The sequence below is a fragment of the Bufo gargarizans genome, chromosome 2, assembly GCF_014858855.1.
Source record: "Bufo gargarizans isolate SCDJY-AF-19 chromosome 2, ASM1485885v1, whole genome shotgun sequence".
In the NCBI taxonomy this organism is placed as follows: Eukaryota; Metazoa; Chordata; class Amphibia; order Anura; family Bufonidae; genus Bufo; species Bufo gargarizans.
In genome coordinates, this window is record NC_058081.1 from 42,602,352 (window position 1) to 42,623,225 (window position 20,874).

General features: G+C 43.5%; 1 protein-coding gene across 1 annotated transcript in view; it reads right to left on the minus strand.

Annotated features, from left to right (window-relative positions):
- The window catches only part of KANK2 (KN motif and ankyrin repeat domains 2), a 67,226-nt gene that overhangs the window by 26,994 nt on the left and 19,358 nt on the right, over positions 1 to 20,874 (minus strand). Inside the window, exon 2 of the mRNA XM_044278835.1 lies at positions 20,143 to 20,209. The gene's annotated coding sequence lies outside the window, so the exon portion shown is untranslated. The remainder of the gene's footprint in view (positions 1 to 20,142; positions 20,210 to 20,874) is intronic.

The following is a 20,874-nucleotide window of genomic DNA, read 5'->3' on the forward strand; positions in this document are numbered from 1 at the left end:
CCCACCACAGGGTGACACAGACAGGAGAGAGGAGCTATGTGACATGGAGTCTGCCCCTCCCACCACAGGGTGACCCAGACAGGAGGAGGAGCTGTGTGACATGGAGTCTGCCCCTCCCACCACAGGGTGACAGGAGTGAGAACATCATTACCCTTTATGATTAGATTCAGAAAAGAGGTTTCCCTCAGCAACCAATGTAATCACTGCTTTCATTTTCTCTCCTGGACTCTGGGTGCTACAAGTGATGCCTCCCAGTCTCCACACCAGTTCTTATAATGGCCCCTGTCTCCAGTATGTAGTCGCTGTCTCTTCTCATGATCACACGGCAGTGTCTCGGCCTGTGCTGAGTGCCAGTAATATCCTGTATCTTCTCCTGTTCTCTCCTCATCCCTGACCTCTCATCTTGAAGCGTCTTTATTCCTGTCTTTCCAGGTGTTAATTCCTGCTGACCGTCCCTCCATTATCTCTTTGCTTCTCTTATTATTCCTCTACCTGTACACCGTCATCTATTGTCATCCTCTCTTTCATGCCTCCCAAGTGTCCCTCTTTTTGCCCTGGGGAATGAATCCATAAATGTGCATTACTAAATTTACTAAACTACTCCGTACTACACTATCTGCATGGTTTCTACCTGTAGATTAGACCAGAACTTCCTTATTTGGTGCAATTAGGACCTTTAAATATCTATCATCTGAGGATTTATGTGCTCATATGTAAATTATTATTCCTGCATACCGCCTTTCTGCACTTTCTCTTCCATTCTTCATGATCGCTCAGTATCTCTTTCTGCATGATCTGCACACTCTCTCTTCCTTCCGGCATCCTCTGTCTTCCTTTCTGCACACCCTCTCTTCCTTTCTCCACACTCATTCCTGCACACCCTCTCTTCCTTTCTCCACACTCATTCCTGCACACCCTCTCTTCCTTTCTCCACACTCATTCCTGCACACCCTCTCTTCCTTTCTCCACACTCATTCCTGCACACCCTCTCTTCCTTTCTCCACACTCATTCCTGCACACCCTCTCTTCCTTTCTCCACACTCATTCCTGCACACCCTCTCTTCCTTTCTCCACACTCATTCCCACACCCTCTCTTCCTTTCTCCACACTCATTCCTGCACACCTCTCTTCCTTTCTCCACACTCATTCCTGCACACCCTCTCTTCCTTTCTTCACACTCATTCCTGCACACCCTCTCTTCCTTTCTCCACACTCATTCCTGCACACCCTCTCTTCCTTTCTTCACACTCATTCCTGCACACCCTCTCTTCCTTTCTTCACACTCATTCCTGCACACCCTCTCTTCCTTTCTTCCACACTCATTCCTGCACACCCTCTCTTCCTTTCTTCACACTCATTCCTGCACACCTCTCTTCCTTTCTCCACACTCATTCCTGCACACCCTCTCTTCCTTTCTCCACACTCATTCCTGCACACCCTCTCTTCCTTTCTTCCACACTCATTCCTGCACACCCTCTCTTCCTTTCTTCCACACTCATTCCTGCACACCCTCTCTTCCTTTCTCCACACTCATTCCTGCACACCCTCTCTTCCTTTCTCCACACTCATTCCTGCACACCCTCTCTTCCTTTCTCCACACTCATTCCTGCACACCCTCTCTTCCTTTCTCCACACTCATTCCTGCACACCCTCTCTTCCTTTCTCCACACTCATTCCTGCACACCCTCTCTTCCTTTCTTCACACTCATTCCTGCACACCCTCTCTTCCTTTCTCCACACTCATTCCTGCACACCCTCTCTTCCTTTCTCCACACTCATTCCTGCACACCCTCTCTTCCTTTCTTCACACTCATTCCTGCACACCCTCTCTTCCTTTCTTCACACTCATTCCTGCACACCCTCTCTTCCTTTCTTCACACTCATTCCTGCACACCCTCTCTTCCTTTCTCCACACTCATTCCTGCACACCCTCTCTTCCTTTCTCCACACTCATTCCTGCACACCCTCTCTTCCTTTCTTCACACTCATTCCTGCACACCCTCTCTTCCTTTCTCCACACTCATTCCTGCACACCCTCTCTTCTTTTCTCCACACTCATTCCTGCACACCCTCTCTTCCTTTCTCCACACTCATTCCTGCACACCCTCTCTTCCTTTCTCCACACTCATTCCTGCACACCCTCTCTTCCTTTCTCCACACTCATTCCTGCACACCCTCTCTTCCTTTCTTCACACTCATTCCTGCACACCCTCTCTTCCTTTCTCCACACTCATTCCTGCACACCCTCTCTTCCTTTCTCCACACTCATTCCTGCACACCCTCTCTTCCTTTCTCCACACTCATTCCTGCACACCCTCTCTTCCTTTCTCCACACTCATTCCTGCACACCCTCTCTTCCTTTCTCCACACTCATTCCTGCACACCCTCTCTTCCTTTCTCCACACTCATTCCTGCACACCCTCTCTTCCTTTCTCACACTCATTCCTGCACACCCTCTCTTCCTTTCTTCACACTCATTCCTGCACACCCTCTCTTCCTTTCTCCACACTCATTCCTGCACACCCTCTCTTCCTTTCTCCACACTCATTCCTGCACACCCTCTCTTCCTTTCTTCACACTCATTCCTGCACACCCTCTCTTCCTTTCTTCACACTCATTCCTGCACACCCTCTCTTCCTTTCTCCACACTCATTCCTGCACACCCTCTCTTCCTTTCTCCACACTCATTCCTGCACACCCTCTCTTCCTTTCTTCACACTCATTCCTGCACACCCTCTCTTCCTTTCTCCACACTCATTCCTGCACACCCTCTCTTCCTTTCTCCACACTCATTCCTGCACACCCTCTCTTCCTTTCTCCACACTCATTCCTGCACACCCTCTCTTCCTTTCTTCACACTCATTCCTGCACACCCTCTCTTCCTTTCTTCACACTCATTCCTGCACACCCTCTCTTTCTTTCTCCACACTCATTCCTGCACACCCTCTCTTCCTTTCTTCACACTCATTCCTGCACACCCTCTCTTCCTTTCTCCACACTCATTCCTGCACACCCTCTCTTCCTTTCTTCACACTCATTCCTGCACACTCTATCTTCCTTCCTGCCCATTCTCTCATTCTTGCTGCATGCATTCTTTTTCCTCCTACACCCACACTCTTCCTTACTGAATACTCTTTCTTTCTTCCTGCTCAGTCTCTCATTCCTGCTTATTCTCTTCCTTCCTGCACACTGTCTGTCTCTTCCTTCCCACATACTCCTTCCTCCCAGCACACTCTTGTTTTACTGCACCCTGTCTGTCACGACCATGTTTATGGCCGTGACTCCTTGGGAGCCGCATACAGTTGCCCGCGGTTTGGTTTGTTGTGTCAACCGCAGCTGGGGGCACTTTGCTGTCTGCCTCAAGTGCGGTTGCCTTGGAGTTGTGTGTGTGTATGTCATGCACTTTTGAATGTCTGGTGTGCACTCTGTGTTATGTTTGGTGTGCACTCTGACATTTTCCCTTCACTGTAGCTGCCCGTGGCAAAGTTTGGTTTGATGTACATGTGGTGGCAGTGTCTCGGCCTTTTGGCCGTCTCCCAGGACACGTTTGCCACACATGTCGTTGTCATCGGTAACAGCTGCAGTGAGTATTTGTGTGTATTTCCCTTTATGTGGTCTCACTACACTTCCTGGTGTTGGAAGGGTTAATTCCCTTCTGTGTGTGTGAACACTGGGCGTGTCTGTGTGGGTGTGACTACTTGGGCCTATAAAGCCTCAGTGTTTATCTCCAGTCTGAGGGGTACTTCAGCCATGACTAGCTGGAGTAGCCTCCTGTGTTATTTAACCTGCCAGTGGGGGCCACCCTTGTGGTCATAAGTTTAAGTTTGTGTGATGTTCAGTTTATGTTTTCCTTTATTATTCTGTGCAGCTATGGATCTGGGTTCCTGTGTGTGGATGTGTGTGTGCTGAGTTCTATTTGTATTGTTGTGGACTTCAGCTTGCCTGCACACGGATCCAGTCAGCAAGGCTGTGGCAGGTGGCTGGAACTAGTTCAGCACCTGCCATATCCATAGGCCTGTTTCTGTTCCCCTATTTCCTGCAGCTTGGCCAGTGAGACTCCTGTTCCTCCGTGTCCATAAGGAACAGGTCGTCTTACCCTTCACTCCTAGTTCAAGGACCGGCGGAGGGTGAGTAGGGATCCGAGGTTCCTGACCATGGGCCCTCCTACCTTCAAGGTCGGCCCATGCAGCTAGGAGTTAGGGACGAATTAGGGATGCGTTAGGAGGTGACCTGCTCCCTAATTCTCTCGTCCTGGCCGAGCAGTGGTTTACATCTTCTGGCTTCGCACGGCTGAGGATTTTCCCCATCCTCAGCCGTGACACTGTCCTTTCCCTGCATGCACATTCTCTCCTCTTTCCTGCACACTCTCTTCCTTCCTGCACATTCTCTCCTCTTTCCTGCACACTCTCTTCCTTCCTGCACATTCTCTCCTCTTTCCTGCACACTCTCTTCCTTCCTGCACATTCTCTCCTCTTTCCGGCACACTCTCTTCCTTCCTGCATATTTTCTTTTCCTTCCTGCACACTCTACTTTCATGAGTATTCTGTCTTCCTTCCTGCAGTCTCTCTTTGTTCCTGCGCAATCTTTCTCCATTCCTGCCCTTTTACCCCTCCTGTCCTGCTATTCCATTCATTCTTCAGCCCTTACTTTACCGACTTGCCCCACTTATTCTACGTCTAGTCTTCTCCTTTTCTTCGGTCCTCTCCTGCTTTTCTCCTCTCGTCATTCCTTTGCTCCCTTTTACCCTCTCTCTATTCCAGTTCCTCCTCAGTCTTTTCATAGCTTCCTCTGCTCCCCACATCTTCCTGCCTCATCTCTCAGTTTCTTCTTCTTTGCTCTCCCCCCGATCCCTTGCCCTTTTCTCCCCCACAAGCCTTCTTCATGCTGTTCTGCTCTTGCAGACACACACTTATTGTGTCTTGCCTGTCCATGTCACAGCGGTTCCTCAGATCACAGTGACAGCAGGCTCTCTGTTTACTAGCTCCAAGCCACAGCATCCCGCGCTGTGTGCAGCTGTAACATGGTCCCCACTCCTCACTGTACCACAAGCCCTTAAAGGGGCGACGTTAGCTCCAACATAACTGCTACTCCAACATGGTGGAGTGATCAGAGTATCATTCACACTTAATATTCAGGTCTGCACCCCAGTACCCAAAACTATTTTTGTATGCCACTGGCTACTTGTGATAATATATGGAACTAAATAGAAAATACTCTTAGCGCTACTAGGGGGAGCCATACTTGTTTAGGTTAATTGGTGTTGTATAACTCTCTATGCAGTGAGCTCCCTCTAGTGGCAGCTACAGGCAGACAGATATTTTTTATTTTATTTTCATTTAATTGGATGTTGTGTTAGAGGCAGGGGCGTTGCTAGGTTAAAACATTCGGGGCCTGGGCCTGATGTTTTGTCCCAGGCCCCGAATGTCCTGCCTCAGGATGGCAATACAATTGAATCTAATGCACTGGAAGAGCTGAAGGGCCTGTGATGACATCACAGGTCATGTGGCCATTAAAACAGGCAGTGGTTGAGAAGGACCTGCGATGATGTCACCATCATGTGACCAATGCAGGAGAGGAAGGCATTGAAGAGGAGAAGTCCTGGGGGAAGAACCTGTGGTGAGGTTTGCTACATGAGAAGAGGTAAGTGAAGGGAGAGGCAGAGCAATGCTGGGAGTTGTGGTTATTTACCTGGGACTGTATGTTAGGGCTGAAGGGAGGGATGCTGGAAGTTGTGGTTATTTAACTGGGACTGTGTGTTAGGGCTGAAGGGAAGGATGTTATTTACATGGGACTGTATGTTGATGGCGGCTGTGGGAGGGAGTGATGTTATTTACATGAGACCGAATGTTGGAGGGGGGCGGTGTAATGTTATTTACATGGGACTGTATGTTGAAGGCGGCTGTGGGAGGGGATTATGTTATTTACATGGGACTGTATGTCAGAGGGGGCTGGGGGAGGCAGTGATGCTATTTACATGGGACTGTATGTTGATGGCGGCTGTGAGCGGGAGTGATTATTTACATGGGACTATATTTTGGAAGGGGCTGTAGAGATGGTGTGATGTTATTTACATGGGACTGTATGGTGGATGGAGGAATACAACTACAGGGGGCACTGCAGGGGCAGTATAAATACTAGGGGGGGCACTGTAGGGGTATTATAAATCCAGGGGACATTAGGCGTTCTTATTACTACTGGGGGCTCTATAGGAGGGACTTATAGATCTGCCTTATTTCTATTAAGAGCACTATAGGGGCCTTTTTAGTACTGAGGGGTTTGTAGAGAGCTTTATAACCACTGGGGGAACAATAGGAGGCCTTATTTCTACTGGGGGCTCTTCTACTAATGGGGGCACTCTTGGGGAGCGTGTACATGGTTGGGGGCACTGTAGGGGGCAGTATTACTAATGGGGGCATTTTTCGGGGGGGGCATTATCACTGTTGGGGGCACTATTACTAATGGAGGCATTTTAGAAGGGAATTACTATTGGTGGGACTATGAGGAGCACTATTACTATGGGGCACTCATTTTTCTTCAGGATAGTATTTGGGGTTATTGGGGGGCACAGCGAGCAGCAGGATAAAACTGTGGAGACTCCAGGTTGGGAGATGATGATAGAAATGTGAGGAATCTAAGATGTCTGTGTGTCACACTCTGCAGAGATGAGGCGCGACTAAAAGAAGTTGTATGGACCAAATAGAGAAGATGATGACAGAGAAGATCTACATTGGAGGAGACGTCACCTGGAGGCCCTGGATGTGACAGGTATGTGCTGCTGTATAGGGGTGCGACTTATAGAACTGGGCCATATTCATTGGGGCTTGGGCCCCGGATCTTTTGAGACCCTGGTTATGGTTAGAGAAGTCAGGATTTGGCGCTGAGGCCAGAATTTTGGACATATTTAGATGAAATAATGTTTAGCTACACTTACCTTGCTCTAGACCGCCACCATTAACCCCTTCACCATCCTAAAGCATATTGCAATAAACCATTTAATTATATTACTATATAATCTTAAGTGTTAACCACTAAACCACCCCAGACCACCAGGAATATTAGATATTAACCAATGCCAGTCTTAGAATACCATGGGTAATAGGATAGTATTAACCCTTTCATCCTCACCACTAAGCCACTGTAGATCACCAGAGATCACCAGATCTAAGTTGTAGTACATGTAGAGAGTTTATACAAGTATTTTCCTCATTAGGGTACGCCTACACATAGAGGAAACGCTGTTGATTTTACCAGCACATCTGCAGGCAAAAAGTCCATATCATGTTACAGTAGCAGCAACAGTGGATGTGGACAAATCCCATGAACACGCTGCGGGAATAAAACAGGAATCTGAGTGGATATTCACGGATTTCAAATCTTTAACTTGTTGATTCTTTCTGTAAATACTCACTGCAGACTTAACCCTTTGAAATGCACCTTGGAATTTGGGTGGAAATACGCCATGGATTTAGTCTGTTCTGTGTGGAGGTGTCCATATTGTGTCACTATCTCCCCATCTTACCTCTCCGCACTGCTGTTCCTGTACTGTCTCTATATATACAGCTCTGTCACTACCTCCCCATCTTACCTCTCCGCACTGCTGTTCCTGTACTGTCTCTATATATACAGCTCTGTCACTACCTCCCCATCTTACCTCTCCACACTGCTGTTCCTGTACTGTTACTTTATATACAGCTATGTCACTACCTTCCCATCTTACCTCTCTGCACTGCTGTTCCTGTACTGTCTCTACATACTGTATGTAGCTCTGGCACTACCTCCTCATCTTACCTGTCTTCACTCTGCTGTTCCTGTCCTGTCTCTACATCTACAGCTCTGGCACTACATCCCATCTTACCTGTCTTCACTCTGCTGTTCCTGTTCTGTCTCTACATGTACAGCTCTGGCACTACCTCCTCATCTTACCTGTCTTCACTCTGCTTTTCCTGTTCTGTCTCTACATATACAGCTCTGTCACTACATCCCATCTTACCTGTCTTCACTCTTCTTTTCCTGTTCTGTCTCTACATATACAGCTCTGTCACTACATCCCATCTTACCTGTCTTCACTCTGCTGTTCCTGTTCTGTCTCTACATGTACAGCTCTGGCACTACCTCCTCATCTTACCTGTCTTCACTCTGCTGTTCCTGTTCTGTCTCTACATGTACAGCTCTGTCACTACATCCCATCTTACCTGTCTTCACTCTGCTGTTCCTGTTCTGTCTCTACATATACAGCTCTCTCACTGCCTTCCCATCTTACCTCTCTGCACTCTGCTGTTCCTGTTCTGTCTCTACATCTACAGCTCTGTCACTACCTCCTCATCTTACCTGTCTTCACTCTTCTTTTCCTGTTCTGTCTCTACATATACAGCTCTGTCACTACATCCCATCTTACCTGTCTTCACTCTGCTGTTCCTGTTCTGTCTCTACATGTACAGCTCTGGCACTACCTCCTCATCTTACCTGTCTTCACTCTGCTTTTCCTGTTCTGTCTCTACATGTACAGCTCTTGAACTACCTCCTCATCTTACCTGTCTTCACTCTGCTTTTCCTGTTCTGTCTCTACATGTACAGCTCTGGCACTACCTCCTCATCTTACCTGTCTTCACTCTGCTTTTCCTGTTCTGTCTCTACATCTACAGCTCTGTCACTACATCCCATCTTACCTGTCTTCACTCTGCTGTTCCTGTTCTGTCTCTACATGTACAGCTCTGGCACTACCTCCTCATCTTACCTGTCTTCACTCTGCTTTTCCTGTTCTGTCTCTACATACACAGCTCTGGCACTACCTCCCCATCTTACCTGTCTTCACTCTGCTTTTCCTGTTCTGTCTCTACATGTACAGCTCTGGCACTACATCCCATCTTACCTGTCTTCACTCTGCTGTTCCTGTTCTGTCTCTACATCTACAGCTCTGGCACTACATCCCATCTTACCTGTCTTCACTCTGCTGTTCCTGTTATGTCTCTACATCTACAGCTCTGGCACTACATCCCATCTTACCTGTCTTCACTCTGCTGTTCCTGTTCTGTCTCTACATCTACAGCTCTGGCACTACATCCCATCTTACCTGTCTTCACTCTGCTGTTCCTGTTCTGTCTCTACATCTACAGCTCTGGCACTACATCCCATCTTACCTGTCTTCACTCTGCTGTTCCTGTTCTGTCTCTACATCTACAGCTCTGTCACTACCTCCTCATCTTACCTGTCTTCACTCTGCTGTCCCTGTTCTGTCTCTACATCTACAGCTCTGGCACTACATCCCATCTTACCTGTCTTCACTCTGCTGTTCCTGTTCTGTCTCTACATATACAGCTCTCTCACTGCCTTCCCATCTTACCTCTCTGCACTGCGCTGTTCCTATATTGTCTCCACACATCATGCTCTGTACATCTCCATGCTCTGCTATTCCTGTGTGTTCTCCGCTGCAGGGTGTAGCGTGGAGCCCGCTGTGCAGCTGCAGCAGGCTGGGCGGTTTATTTTTAGCAGTGGCCCTCTCCTCACACCGCCTGACTCTCTTCATTCTCATCTCAAGTCATTTCACAAACAAGGAAAATGGAATATTATTTTTTTTGCCTGAACTGCAGCAAATCGGAAGATATTGAACACAACGTCCTTGTGTCACATGGAAATCCTCCTTATCTCACCCGGAGACTTCTAGATCATTGGCATCTTGTGCCACATTCCAGTGTGCCCATCTGTGACCTGCAAGATGAGATAAGATAGGGCCAGAGTATATGTGAAGTGAAGTGCTTCACCATCATCACTGCGCATAGGACATGGTGCCCCCATTACCAGCACTATGGAGAACTGGGAAGAATACTGGCCTTCATGTATCACTATGTATTAGGTATTGTCTCCCACGATTCACTATAAGGGCCAGTTACAAAGGAATGGTATGGCAGTAGTTTTAGACGTTATATGGCACTATAATTCTGACAGCACTATGACAGTATAACTACGCATAATGGGACCTCCACAGACCTCAATATGGCCACAGGAGGACCGTATCATACATGATATGCTTAGATACACCCTCTCAACAGACAGTATCACACATTATAAGCTTAGATACATGGACTCAGCAGACAGTATCACACATGATAAGCTTAGATACATGGACTCAGCAGACAGTATCACACATGATACACTTAGATACATGCAGTCAACAGACAGTATCACACATGATAAGCATAGACACACCAGTTCAGCAGACAGCATCACACATGATAGGTTTAAATACACGTATTCAGCAGACAGTATCGCATGTGATAAGCTTAGATACATTGGCCCACCAGGAAAAAAAAAAATCATTTTTATTGACTTAGATACCACTGGGCTCAACATGCTGTATCATACATGATAGGCTTAGAGACATAGCTCAGCAGACAGTATCACACAGTATAGCTTTAGATCCATAGCTCAGGGTATCATACATTGTTGGTTTACATACACAGCTTAGTAAGCAGTATCACACATGATAGGCCTAGATACATAACATAGCAGACAGTATCACACATGATAGGCCTAGATACATAACATAGCAGACAGTATCACACATGACAGGCTTAGATAGATAGCTCAGAAAACAGTATCACTAATAATAAGCTTAGATACATAGCTCAGCAGACAGTGTCACACATGATATCACACATGATAGGCTTAGATGCAATATCACACATCATGGATTAGATATATAACATAGCAGACAGTATCGCACATCATAACCTTAGATACACTGCTCAGCAGACAGTATCACACATGATAGACCTAGATACATCGCTCAGTGGACAGTATCAATACATGATACGCTTAGATATACAGCTCAGTAGACAGTATCACACATGACAGGCTTAGATAGATAGCTCAGAAGACAGTATCACTGATAAAAGGCTTAGTTACATTGCTCAGCAGACAGTATCACACATGATGGGCTTAGATACATTTCTCAGCAGACAGTATCACACATGATGGGCTTAGATACATTGCTCAGCAGACAGTATCACTGATAAAAGGCTTAGTTACATTGCTCAGCAGACAGTATCACACATGATAGGCTTAGATACATTGCTCAGCGGACAGTATTACTAATAAAAAGCTTAGATACATTGCTCAGCAGACAGGATCACACACAATAGGCTTAGATACATCGCTCTGCGGACGGTATCACTAATAAAAAGCTTAGATACATTGCTCAGCAGACAGGATCACACACAATAGGCTTAGATACATCGCTCTGCGGACGGTATCACTAATAAAAAGCTTAGATACATGGCTCAGCAGACAGGATCACACACAATAGGCTTAGATACATGGCTCAGCAGACAGGATCACACACAATAGGCTTAGATACATCGCTCTGCGGACGGTATCACTAATAAAAAGCTTAGATACATTGCTCAGCAGACAGGATCACACACAATAGGCTTAGATACATCGCTCTGCGGACGGTATCACTAATAAAAAGCTTAGATACATGGCTCAGCAGACAGGATCACACACAATAGGCTTAGATACATGGCTCAGCAGACAGGATCACACACAATAGGCTTAGATACATCGCTCTGCGGACGGTATCACTAATAAAAAGCTTAGATACATGGCTCAGCAGACAGTATAACACACAATAGGCTTAGTTACATCGCTCTGCGGACAGTATCACTAATAAAAAGCTTAGATACACAGCTCAGCAGACAGTATCACACACGAAAGGCTTAGAGACATGGCTCAGCAGACAGTATCACACACGAAAGGCTTAATATAATTGACATACACAAGTTGTTATCCATCATTCAATTAATTAAGCCAAGAACTTGTCAGGACGTCGGGCCGGACGCGGTGCTGGAGTTTGGGTGGTCCCATACTGGGTTAAAGGAACTTTTCAAATTACCACTAATTGCAATAGAAACACAGCAGAGACTGTAGGACGATCAATCAGCGCAGTGTAAACAGCGTCGTACCGCGGCTCAGATAACATGTGCCCTGGATGTGGTTTAGCTGGTCAGACTCCCATAATGCTCTTCTGTTGCTGGAGGGTCTGTAGTTCACCTACCTACTAATGTAAAACAAGCAAAATAATCCTGCTAAACTAATACAGAGAGGAAAGTGCTAAACAGTCAACACCACAGCAGGGCGGGTTTTATAGAAATGTAGGTCCCCCATTTGCAATTTTTAGACAATTAATCCCATAATACATGCTTGTATAGCGCCAGGATAATACAGCCATATGCAGCCCTCTTAATTCTATTATATGGTGTAACACTACTATAACCATCCCACCATATACCGCCAGATAGCACCAATATAACACTGCCATATACAGCCTACATAACATCACCATATGGTGCCAAAATAATACTGCTATATTCAGCCTTCTTATAGCGCCAGATAGCTCCAATATAATATAGCCATATGAAGCCAATTAACATTTCAATATGGTGCCAAAATAATACTGCTATACCCAGCTGATGTAATTCTGCCTAATAGAACCAAGAAAGTACTGCCACATACGGCCCACATAATGCCGCCATATACTGTCCAAATAATATGCAGTATCCCAAAAAAAGAGCCCTTATAAAATTGCCATACAATGCCAACGTAATGCTGTTTTATATAGACCACATGCTACCACCATATAGTGCCCAAATCATTTGCTGTATTCTAATAATACCCCTTTTAAAGGGCACGCATTATTGTGCCATTTAATTCCCACATAATACCACCATACTCAGCCTAATATTACCACTACTCCTACAACAGGCTCTGCATGTAATATACAGTAGCAGCCACTGCATGTAACTACATAACATACAGTAAGTGGCCATACACTATCTTTATTCTAAATTGCACCGTCGGTGCACATCCAGCCTCATAGACCACAATGCAGGCAGAGGGGTCAGGGTGTTCTAGCTGGGGGTATAGAACATTTTGACCTCCATTGACTTCACACTTTAGGATTTCTCAGGAACTCCTATCCATTTTTGGGCCATTCAGCCAGTCTATATATAAGGAGTGCATCAGGATGCTATTACTGGGGGCACAATATTGTGACCCCCCAACCCCCCCTCCCCCACATACACAGCCAGTGTAACACCGACAACCTGCAGACATGACAAAATCATACATACTGAAGCTGGAGAACCTCATGAACAAAGTAACACCCTAAAATAATGATGTGCAAATGCTATGGGCGAAATAATTGCTAATGGCAGGAACGTTCTGCCTAATTACAGAATAACATCATCATTTACCAGCCATGCTAAACCGCCATCCAATGTCTACTCATGTAGAGAAATACTCCCAGCTAATGACAAGTTATGTCCAGAGCCCTCATCACTAAGATTTTCCAGTTTTCCAGATACAGTTGTGTTCAAAATAATAGCAGTGTGTTTAAAAAAGTGAATAAAGCTCAAAATCCTTCTAACAACTTTTATTTCCATACACACAAATGCATTAGGAACACTACACATTCTATTCCAAATCAAAACATATGTACAGCGCTATGGAATGAATGGCGCTTTAATAATAAATAATAATAATAGGAGCAGTATTATAGTAGTGATATTCTAGTACATAGGAGGCAGTATTATAGTAGCTATATTCTTGTACATAGGAGGCAGTATTATAGTAGATATATTCTTGTACATAGGAGGCAGTATTATAGTAGTTATATTATTGTATATAGAAGGCAGTATTATAGTAGTTATATTCTAGTACATAGGAGCAGTATTATAGTAGATATATTATTGTACATAGGAAGCAGTATTATAGTAGTTATATTATTGTACAAAGGAGCAGTATTATAGTAGTTATATTCTTGTACATAGGAGCAGTATTATAGTAGTTATATTCTTGTACATAGGAGCAGTATTATAGTAGTTATATTCTTGTACATAGGAGGCAGTATTATAGTAGTTACATTCTTGTACATAGGAGCAGTATTATAGTAGTGATATTCTTGTACATAGGAGGCAGTATTATAGTAGTTATATTCTTGTACATAGGAGGCAGTATTATAGTAGTTATATTCTTGTACATAGGAAGCAGTATTATAGTAGTTATATTCTTGTACATAGGAGCAGTATTATAGTAGATATAGTCTTGTACATAGGAAGCAGTATTATAGTAGTTATATTATTGTACAAAGGAGCAGTATTATAGTAGTTATATTCTTGTACATAGGAGGCAGTATTATAGTAGTTACATTCTTGTACATAGGAGCAGTATTATAGTAGTGATATTCTTGTACATAGGAGGCAGTATTATAGTAGTTATATTCTTGTACATAGGAGGCAGTATTATAGTAGTTATATTCTTGTACATAGGAAGCAGTATTATAGTAGTTATATTCTTGTACATAGGAGCAGTATTATAGTAGTTATATTCTTGTACATAGGAGCAGTATTATAGTAGTTATATTTTTGTACATAGGAGCAGTATTATAGTAGTTATATTCTTGTACATAGGAGGCAGTATTATAGTAGTTATATTCTTGTACATAGGAGCAGTATTATAGTAGTTATATTCTTGTACATAGGAGCAGTATTATAGTAGTTATATTTTTGTACATAGGAGCAGTATTATAGTAGTTATATTCTTGTACATAGGAGGGAGTATTATAGTAGTTATATTCTTGTACATAGGAGGCAGTATTATAGTAGTTATATTCTTGTACATAGGAGGCAGTATTATAGTAGTTATATTCTTGTACATAGCAGGCAGTGTTATAGTAGTTCTATTCTTGTACATAGGAGCAGTATTATAGTAGTTATATTCTTGTACATATATGGCAGTATTATAGCAGTTATATTCTTGTACATAGGATCAGTATTATAGAAGTTATATTCCTGTACATAGGAGCAGTATTATAGTAGTTATATTCTTGTACATAGGAGGCAGTATTATAGTAGTTATATTCTTGTACATAGGAGGCAGTATTATAGTAGATATATCCTTGTACATAGCAGGCAGCATTATAGTAGTTATATTCTTGTACATAGGAGCAGTATTATAGTAGTTATATTCTTGTACATAGGAGCAGTATTATAGTAGTTATATTTTTGTACATAGGAGCAGTATTATAGTAGTTATATTCTTGTACATAGGAGGCAGTATTATAGTAGTTATATTCTTGTACATAGGAGCAGTATTATAGTAGTTATATTCTTGTACATAGGAGCAGTATTATAGTAGTTATATTTTTGTACATAGGAGGCAGTATTATAGTAGATATATCCTTGTACATAGCAGGCAGCATTATAGTAGTTATATTCTTGTACATAGGAGCAGTATTATAGTAGTTATATTCTTGTACATAGGAGCAGTATTATAGTAGTTATATTTTTGTACATAGGAGCAGTATTATAGTAGTTATATTCTTGTACATAGGAGGCAGTATTATAGTAGTTATATTCTTGTACATAGGAGCAGTATTATAGTAGTTATATTCTTGTACATAGGAGCAGTATTATAGTAGTTATATTTTTGTACATAGGAGCAGTATTATAGTAGTTATATTCTTGTACATAGGAGGGGGTATTATAGTAGTTATATTCTTGTACATAGGAGGCAGTATTATAGTAGTTATATTCTTGTACATAGGAGGCAGTATTATAGTAGTTATATTCTTGTACATAGCAGGCAGTGTTATAGTAGTTCTATTCTTATACATAGGAGCAGTATTATAGTAGTTATATTCTTGTACATATATGGCAGTATTATAGTAGTTATATTCTTGTACATAGGATCAGTATTATAGAAGTTATATTCCTGTACATAGGAGCAGTATTATAGTAGTTATATTCTTGTACATAGGAGGCAGTATTATAGTAGTTATATTCTTGTACATAGGAGGCAGTATTATAGTAGATATATCCTTGTACATAGCAGGCAGCATTATAGTAGTTATATTCTTGTACATAGGAGCAGTATTATAGTAGTTATATTCTTGTACATAAGAGCAGTATTATAGTATCTATATTCTTGTACATAAGAGCAGTATTATAGTAGCTATATTCTTGTACATAGGAGGCAGTATTATAGTAGTTATATTCTTGTACATATATGGCAGTATTATAGTAGTTATATTCTTGTACATAGGAGCAGTATTATAGTAGTTATATTCTTGTACATAGGAGCAGTATTATAGTAGTTATATTCTTGTACATAGGAGCAGTATTATAGTAGTTATATTCTTGTACATAGGAGCAGTATTATAGTAGTTATATTTTTGTACATAGGAGCAGTATTATAGTAGTTATATTCTTGTACATAGGAGGCAGTATTATAGTAGTTATATTCTTGTACATAGGAGCAGTATTATAGTAGTTATATTCTTGTACATAGGAGCAGTATTATAGTAGTTATATTTTTGTACATAGGAGCAGTATTATAGTAGTTATATTCTTGTACATAGGAGGGAGTATTATAGTAGTTATATTCTTGTACATAGGAGGCAGTATTATAGTAGTTATATACTTGTACATAGGGGGCAGTATTATAGTAGATATAGTCTTGTACATAGGAGGCAGTATTATAGTAGTTATATTCTTGTACATAGGAGCAGTATTATAGTAGTTATATTCTTGTACATATATGGCAGTATTATAGTAGGTATATTCTTGTACATATATGGCAGTATTATAGTAGTTATATTCTTGTACATAGGAGCAGTATTATAGTAGTTATATTCTTGTACATAGGAGCAGTATTATAGTAGTTATATTCTTGTACATAGGTTTTCGGATTATAATGTCTGTGTAGTGTAACTTGCAAGAAAACATAACTGTCCCACAAAAATCAGGACATCTGGGACAGTTGTGTATAAGGAAAATATATTCTGCTTAACAACACAACATTATTATCATATTCAGAGAAGTGACATAGGCCTGCGTCCTGACCCCTCTGCTTCTACCACCCTCCTCTCTCCATCCCGGCCCCCTCTCTCCCACATCCCGTCCCCTTATATGGAATAAATTTTCTCTACAAATAAACATTTCTAGCCCACTCTGGTTACTGCCTGGATTCCCGCCAATGACGCCTCTTTCACTTGCAGCCCTGAGGGAAGTAGTCAGGTCAGAGGAGACCTAGGACATCCCTTATATAACTGAAATCCTTGTGATTACAAGATAGATCCAAGAAGCAGTTGAAATGAAAAGTAAAGCTGTAAGGAATGTCATGCACTAGATGAAAAGGCACGGATGATGAAGAAGAATTAGAGGACATGGGAAAAGGGGCAATTACGAGGGAACCTCCATCTACCACTAGGGGGCTCTCACCACCCTGTCCTCACCATGCTCCACACGCTGGAAATTTCTCACCATTGGCATGCATATCTATGACGGTATTATTTAAGCACTATATGGTGGTATTGTTTGGGCACTGTATGGCTCCATCCATAGTCCTGCTGGGAAGAGATTTATTAAATGTGAGCACTGTATAGCCCTATTCATTGGCACTGCATGGCGGTGTTATTTAGACACAGTATGACACTATTTTGCTGTAGCCTATAGATACAGAGCTGTCTAAATTCATAGCTTATATGTGGAGAATGAATTGTGCTGTCATTTGTGCCATATAACATGTTGGAATGTGCAAAAGTAGAGCGTATAGCCATCAGTAAAGAATAGCACAATGGAGGTGCTGATCAGCTAAGTGTCATAACCTAAGCAGTCATGTAACTCCTCTCTGCCATGGACAGCCATGGACTGTAAGGGCACCATTCAGACGTCCGTAACGTGTGTCAAGAACACCCTCTGTGGGCAAAAGGGTCCAATGGTATCTTAGAGAGGACCGGTCATCTCCCCTCAGATGTCTATTTTAGTAACTACTTGCATCCCCCATGAAATAACAATTCTGGAGCATCTATTCTTATGACTCTGTTGTGGCATTCCTTTATTATTCCTGCTAGAAGTTATGAATGAATTGCTAGCAGTTTGGAATGAAGGTCCAGCTGGGTGTTACCAGTTGGTGTGTGTCCTTGCACAGTCTGCTATTATCCAGGGACAGACACCTCAACTGGTAACACCCTGCTGGACCTTCATTGCAAACTGCTTGCAATTCATTCATAACTTCTAGCAGGAATAATAAAGGAATGCCACAACATGGAGTCATAGGAATAGATGCTCCAGAATTGTTATTACATGGTGACGTTAGTAAAACAGACATGTCAGAAAAGAAAATGACACTGCTTCCTACTGGCTTCTAAGACTGTAACAATAGCGCCAGGGCCCCAATGTTACATCTGTTACAGGGCCCCTACCTACCATGTGCCATTCATAACACTGGTGTCTTCTTATGTGGCAAAGGGGCAAATACCCATTGTCAGACTGCAATCTCTGCCGTTGAATACCTCGCTTTTGACAATCCAGCTGGAACGTATAATATATTGACTATTACAATGAATCAATATCCCCTATGTTAGTACATATCGTTATGGAGGTTCATGGGCTGGGATCCCCTCCGTGTGCTAGAAGAAGTCGTATTTATTAGAATGACTGGATGTGGAGTAATGGGCACAGTATGAGCGGTTGTAATATAGAATAACATTTTTAGAAATTGCTAAAACTGAAAAACACTCACAGCAGTGCAGGGGAAGTATAGACACAATATGTACGCACACCAGGAGGTTAAAGGGTTAAGAATGTAGCCCCCAAACCTTCATTCCTCCTCAGTGACAGAGAGCAGACTCGGCTCTTCCCTCCCCCTGGCATGAGATTAAAGAGGAAACCAGGAGTTGGGGAGGAATGACACAAAATGGGTTATTTCAACACCCTGGAGCAGACAGACATCTCCCAGGGCCTTGGACTCCCTGACACATTCCAGTCCGGGGTTCAGATTCCGCTTAATCCCTAGACCGAGTAAGAGGAAGGTTACCCCAAGGCCCGGCTTACATGGCTATAGGCTGGAGGTTACAGACACAACCAGACGTCGCAAGCATGGGGTCACAAATCTCTTTCCTAGGCAATAGACACTCCATGTCCAAGAATGATCATAGTGGAAGAATATCATGTAGCACTGGGGTCCTGAGCAGGGGCGTAGCTAAAGGCTCACGGGCCCTGGTGCAAGAGTTCAGCTGGGGCCTCCCTTCCCTCAGAGCTTTGTGGCCAGGGGCTGGGAAGCACATAGTCTTCCTGATGCCTGAGGCAAAAATGCAAACGACACCCCCACCCCCATGCCAAATTCTTGACTTAACCCCACCAGCCAGAGGTGTAACTTGACCAGCATGCACTTTCTATAATACCGGTGTCTTCTTATGCGGCACAAGGGTCTTTGGGCCCCTTTAGGCTCCTGGGCCCGGTAGCGACTGCTACCTTTGCACCCCCTATAGCTACAACCCCGGTCCTGAGTTTAAATCTGGTCAGAGCCACATCTCCAAGGAGCCTACATGTCTCCCATGTGGTTCTTCCCAGGATCCAAGTTCTGCTTGGATTAGTTAACTTTCTTGGTCTTAGCACTTATCTGTGGGAGATGTAGTCCAAATGTTCTCCATGAGTTTCTTCAGAGACTGCTTCTCCCATAAATGGGCGGCACCGACAGGAGTGAAAATCTAGTCTGCTCCTCCCACCACAGGGTGACAAAGACAGACAGGAGGGAGGAGCCATGTGATATGGAGCCGCATTGGGGACAGCCCAATGCTAATTTCTACAAAGTGCTGTGGAATATAGTAGCGCTAAATAAATGAATAAATTAAATAAATTAAATGAAGTCTGCTCCTCCCACCACAGGGTGACACAGACAAGAGGGAGGAGCTATGTGACATGGAGTCTGCTCCTCCCACCACAGGGTGACACAGACAAGAGGGAGGAGCTATGTGACATGGAGTCTGCTCCTCCCACCACAGGGTGACACAGACAGAAGGGAGGAGCTATGTGACATGGAGTCTGCTCCTCCCACCGGAGGGTGACACAGACAGGAGGGAGGAGCTATGTGACATGCAGTCTGCTCCTCCTACCACAGGGTGACACACACAGAAGGGAGGAGCTATGTGACATGGAGTCTGCCCCTCCCTTCACTGGGTGATACCAACAGGAGGGAGGAGCTATGTGACATGGAGGGGTTTCTCCTCCCACCAAAGGGTAACACAGACAGGAGGGAGGAGCTATGTGACATGGAGTGTCCCACCATACAAGAAGAGATACTGACCTTATATAGGGTATGTAAACATTAAACATCCACTATGTGTGTGCAGATCACGTCATCTTCCAGTCATCTGAAGAAAACAGAAAGATCGGAGCAGTATTTAGAAACATAAAATCTTCTATTTATTATTTTTCATTTCGATCTGGAGACCAATAGAGTAAGATACTAAGAAACCAATGCGGGGATGTGGGACACAACAGTCCACAACATAAACAGTCCACCACATATTGCTTGGCCAAGTCCAACACCTCTAGAGCTCAGACACGTAGTACATGCATCCGACACCCTCTAAAACCTGTCACCATCACACTGGTGTTAGAGCTCTGGTATGGTGGAAATACAGGCTGTGACTCATCAGTGTTTGAGGAGACAGATGTCACCACCATGGTGCTCCTGCTCTTCTGGTTATTATTAGACAAGTGTAAAAAAAAAATTGAGTTTGGAGAAGGTCCAGAAACTCATATCACAAGGACCCCATGTAGACTGTGGAAGAATGGAACATAGCAGGGGGTTAGGTACTTCATACATAGAGACATGGTGCATTGGCATAGGGTGAGATCATCTATTGTCTACACTAGATGGCCTAAAATGTGGATCCCGGAACATCTCATTCCATGCACATCTCAGAACCATGGACGTTTTCTCCACCTCCCCCTCTCCCCATCTGCTGCCATCATGTGGTAAGGTTTTCAGATTCAACATTTGGATGAATGTTGGCCAAACCAGCCAATTTCA